Raw genomic sequence first — 4,988 nt, 5'->3', positions numbered from 1 at the left:
GCTGCCGCGCTCCCTGTCGCCAGCGGGGCTGCCCCGAGGGGGCCGGGATCCCTGTGCCTCGGGATCCCTGTCCCTAAGGATCCCTGTTCCTGAGGATCCTTGTCCCAAAAGGTCCCTGACCCAAAGGGTCCTTGTCCCAAATGGTCCCTGTCCTGAATGGTCACTGACCCTAAGGATCTCTTTCCCAAAGGGTGCCTGTCCCTGAGGATCCATGTCCCAAAGGGTCCCCATCTCTAAGAATCCGTGTCCTCAAGGGTCTCTGTCCCTGAGGATCCCTGTCCCTAAGGATCCCTGTTCCTAAAGATCCCACTCCCTGAGCATCTGTGTCCCAAAGGGTCCCCATCCCTAAGGATCTGTGTCCCTGAGAGTCTCTGTCCCTGAGGATCCCTGTTCCTGAGGTTCACCATCCCCAAGGATCCTCATCCTGAGGATTTCTATCCCCAAAGATCCCTTCCCTCAGGATCCCTGTCCCCAAAGATCCTCACCCCAAGGATCTCTGCCTCTAAGGATTTCCATCCCCAAGGATCATTGTCCCCAAGGATCCCCTTCCTGGAGGATCCCTATCCCTAAGGATCCCTGTCCCCAAGGATCCCCCCATCTGCATCGCAGCAACCCTTGTTGCTTTAATTCCCGTGTCCCTTGCAGGCAAAAACACCAAGAACACACAGGGCTGCAGGACCCACGTTCCCGCAGCGCTCCGAGATCCCTGCCGGGAGCCGCTGAACAAGAGCACCGGGATATTCCCTCTCCAATACATGGCCACACGGAAAAGAAGAGGCAGTTTCTCCTTTCCCTGGGTTTGGCCGAGGAATCACGGCGCCTTGTTGGGGGCCGCGTCGCTGCTGCCTGCCCCAGCAGCCCGCCGGGGTCGCACCCGAGCCGCTCTCCCGCGCGCCCCGCTCCCGGCTCCCGGCCTGCTGCACACCCGCCAGAGAACGGATCGAAATCGGTGCATGTGTGACAGCAGCAGCGCGTGTCCCCCGAGGTCCCGCGGGGAGCGCGAGAAACGCGCCCAGGGAGAGGCGGCTCCTGGCCCTGCAGAGGGGGACCTGGACCGCCGGTCTCACCCCGCTCCCGTTATCCACCCCAGTCCTGGCTCCGCTTTTATTTCGGAGAGGCGTCGCGCGGTTCCCAGCCTGGGAGCCGCTGCTGAGTGCGGCTGGAAACCGGCACAGGCTGCCGCCACCCCGAGCCGGATGGGTAACGTGCGGCACCGCTGGGCAGGTCGCCCTCTCCCGCAGCGCTCCGGCCCTTTTGCAGAAAGACACCATGCTGGAGAAAAAAAAAGAAGGAAAAACAACAAAAGGAAGGAGCCTCTGCTTCTGAGGATCCCGTGCTCAGTGCCCAGGCGCCCCCTCCCGCTCCCGCACGCCCCGGGCCCTGCCAGGCGGCTCCGCTCCTCTAGTCCGATTTTCTGCCGCTCGGTGACTCACCGGCTCGCTTGGAAAAGCTGGTGATTCACCGTTGGGGTCGCATCCTTCCCGGGAGATTTGGGCAAAGGAAGGGAATGGGGGGGGGTGCGGAGTGGGCTGCGGCGGAGGCCAGGAGCGGGCAGGATTCCAGCCGGTGTCGTTTCCCCTGCTGGGGCTTCGTTTGCCCGAAGTGCTGCTTGGAAATGCCTCGTCTCCCTCTTTGCCAGGTGCCCCGGAGGCAGATCCCAGCTGCGAAATGTCTCCCGGCGCTGCCCATCGGTTTGCGCCATGCTCCGGCATGAGGCCTGCTGCGATGCTCCGCTCCCCGGGGCCAGCACCCCGTTCTGGGCTCTGCTCCACTTGGCTCCTGCCACTCCCACGGCGCCGGCTGCTGTTCGGAGTGGGATGGGACTGTCCGTGCGTCGAACCCCTTCGTCCTCGTCGCTCGCACTGACCCTGCTCCACGCAACGTCCTGGCCGCAGACCACGACGAACCTCAATTTTTTCCAAATTACTGGCAGATTCTCTCCACTTTTCCCCCCTTCCCAGCTCTGGGACACCTCCTCGGCTCCTGCCATCCACCCCGGCTGCCTGGGGAAGTCCCAGGCTGGGAAAGGTTGCCCTGCACTCGGAGCGAACAACTTCGCTCTGTGCAAGCGGCCCCTTGTTAGGAGATGGGAGAATCGGCTGCGCGGATGCATCGCTCCCTGGCCAGACGCCCCGGCTGAGGCTCCATCCGAACCCGGGCAAGCGGGAGAGAGACGGCGACGGCGTTAATTAGTTAATGGCTATAACAGGGCTTCACTTTTCCGGAGGGGCAGGACGGTGCGAGAGGAAGCGAAGCAACCGGAACGCGTGGGAGCGGGGGGAACGGGCTGGGTTATCGCCGAAGCACAGGCAGCCGAAGCGGATTAAATGCATTCCCACGAATCGCCTAATCTCTAACGGCCGATTTGCTTGGAACAAAGCGGCTAAACAACTCCCCTGCTCGGAAAAGGGCCCGTGGGCAGCGGGGGGCGCAGGAGCCGGGTAGCGCCGTGGGGCGACAGGCAGCGCCACGCACCGCTGCGGGATTCACGGCGGCACCTCGGCTCGGGATCTTTGCCGTCCGCGAGCCGCCGTTGTACGTGGAGCGCCCGCGCGAGGAGCAAAGCTCTCAAAACGGCTTTTGCATCAAAGAGGTTTATTCTGAGCGCTGCTAAATTCAGACTCCTCCGATAAATTATTAATAGCTTGTCAGCCCAGGGCGAGATCCTGCAGCAGCGCGGGAGGGTTTCCAGGACTCGGGGAGTAACTTTTCCCACTGGGAGGTGGAGGGACACCTATCTTGCATTTCTCTGTTATTTGCTTGTACTGGACAAGGCGGCGAGTCCTTCCTGCCTTTTCCAGCCTCGCCTGCTGCCTTTTGGGGCCCTGCAAGGAGACGGGGTGAGCCCGAGCTGTGCTCCTGCGGGGTCCGACCGAGCAGCCCCGTCAGGCCAGCGCGGGCCGTGCGTAGTCCGTCTGCTGCCGAGCGGAGCCAGGCAGAGCCGCGTCCCCCCGTCCCGGCGCGCTGCGCCACCGCGAGCTGCTCGTACAGCCGCCCGGCGCCCCGGGTGCAGGAGCCGCTGCGATCTGCGTGCCCCTAAATGAGGTCGCCTCCGGGAGGGCTGGAGCCGGGAAGCCTCCCTCTCCCGGCCCTGCTGCGAGGTGCGAGGCATCTCGCAGGGAAAAAAAAGGTGCCAAGTGCGAAAAGCACTGAAGAGCAGCAAAAGCAGCCCCTGGTTTTTGCTATTAGAGCACTGGCCCTTAGCAGCTGGGGTGGCAGGAGTGGGAAAAAGCACAACAGGGCTGCCAAGGTTAACGGGAACGTTTCCGTGCTGGGTTTGGATGCAAGTGCTGGGCTCGCTGGCCGGTGCCAAAGGGGAAAAGGAAACACTCGGCGCTGATGGAGGCATCCCCTCTCCGGGGGGCATTGCGCTGCACACGGCCATCCCCCCCTTTCCACCTGCAAGGTCCTGGGGTCCCCACGTGGTCCTTGACAAAGTCGTGGCTGGGCCTCGCTCGCTCGCAGCGGCTCCGGAGAGCAGGGCAGCTGCCCTCGGATGGGCAGAGAAGGGCTTTTGGCACTGGGGGATGAGCCGGGCAGCGGGAGCCGGGCTGCTGGAGGCGAGGGCAGCGGGAATGCAGCCGCGAGCCGGGCACCGGCCCCCAGCGCTGACACAGCAGCCTCCAACGCGGCCCCAATGCCCGACCGGCACGTGGCAGCGCTGGCAAAAGCAGGGATTCAGCACAGCGCAAAACCAGCGCCGGCTGCTTCTTTTCCCTAAGGTGGGACAAGCAAAGCAGCCACCGGATCACGCAGGGTGGGGGCGACCGCCCTCGCGGGGCCAGATACGGGCCCGTCTGGAACAGTATTTTTTCTTTAAGCTTTTTTTTTCCGCTCCTCTCCAGGGGCAGGATGAGACCTTGGCATCCCTTTACTGTCCCCCCTGCTGCTTTGATGCGAAACACAAGCAGGCTGCGCACACCCATAGAGCGGGACGCGCCAGAGGAGCAGACCCCGGGAACGGGCGGAAGCGCCGCGGCTCGCGCCAAGCCCCCCCCCGGCGGCGGGCTGTGCCACCTCCTCTCGGCCCGCTCGGAGCTCTCTTAACGATGCTTTATGTAACGAGGACGCTGGCAGCGCCGCCGCTCTGACGGCAGGAGCGTCTGCCATCAAGGACGCGCCGTCCTAGCGCCGCGTCCGCTCTCCCACGCAGGCACCAGCATCCCCAGACGAGCGCCAGAAGCTTCTCTGGCTGCCTCGAGACACAGATCCAGCCTTTCCCAGTAACCCTTCCCGGGCCAGCCTTTCCCATTAATCCTTCCCCGTAACCCTCCCGAGTGTCCCTTTTCCCAGTGCAGCCTTTCCTAGTGACCCCCCCGGCACATCCCAGTAATCCTTCCCAGTGCAGCCATCCCAGTGACCCCCCAGCACATCCCAGTAACCCTTCCCAGTGCAGCCATCCCAGGGACCCCCCAGCACATCCCAGTAACCTTTCCCAGTGCAGCCACCCCAGTGACCCCCAGCACATCCCAGTAACCCTTCCCGGTCCAGCCACCCTGGTGCTTCCCCAGCACATCCCAGTAACCTTTCCCAGTGCAGCCACCCCAGTGACCCCCCCAGCACATCCCATTAACCCTTCCCAGCGCAGCCATCCCAGGGACTCCCCCAGCACATCCCAGTAACCCTTCCCAGTGCAGCCACCCCGGTGCTTCCCCAGCACATCCCATTAACCCTTCCCAGCGCAGCCACCCCGGTGCTTCCCCAGCACATCCCAGTAACTCTTCCCAGTGCAGCCTTTCCCAGTAACCCCCCCAGCACATCCCAGTAACCCTTCCCATCCCGGCCTTTCCCAGGGACCCTCCTCAGCACATCCCAGTAACCCTTCCCAGCGCAGCCACCCTGGTGCTTCCCCAGCACATCCCAGTAACCCTTCCCATCCCGGCCTTTCCCAGGCACCCTCCCCACCGCGGTCACCCCAGCGACTCCCGAGCAGGGCAGAAGCTTTCCAGAGCCCCGGTGCCGCTCCGACCGGGGCTGCGCCCGGCGCT

The 4,988-nt window shown here is 63.9% G+C and overlaps 1 protein-coding gene across 1 annotated transcript in view; it reads right to left on the bottom strand.

Moving 5' to 3' along the window:
* Positions 1-1,709, bottom strand: part of KDF1 (keratinocyte differentiation factor 1) — a 15,264-nt gene extending 13,555 nt beyond the window's left edge. Inside the window, exon 1 of the mRNA XM_026062618.1 lies at positions 1,434-1,709. The gene's annotated coding sequence lies outside the window, so the exon portion shown is untranslated. The remainder of the gene's footprint in view (positions 1-1,433) is intronic.
* Positions 1,710-4,988: the final 3,279 nt, after the last annotated feature.

The sequence above is a fragment of the Apteryx rowi genome, unplaced genomic scaffold (genome assembly GCF_003343035.1).
Source record: "Apteryx rowi isolate R43461 unplaced genomic scaffold, aptRow1 scaffold_190, whole genome shotgun sequence".
NCBI classification, from domain to species: domain Eukaryota; kingdom Metazoa; phylum Chordata; class Aves; order Apterygiformes; family Apterygidae; genus Apteryx; species Apteryx rowi.
Note: the sequence above shows the minus strand (reverse complement) of the source record. Positions and strands in the feature narration are given on the sequence as shown.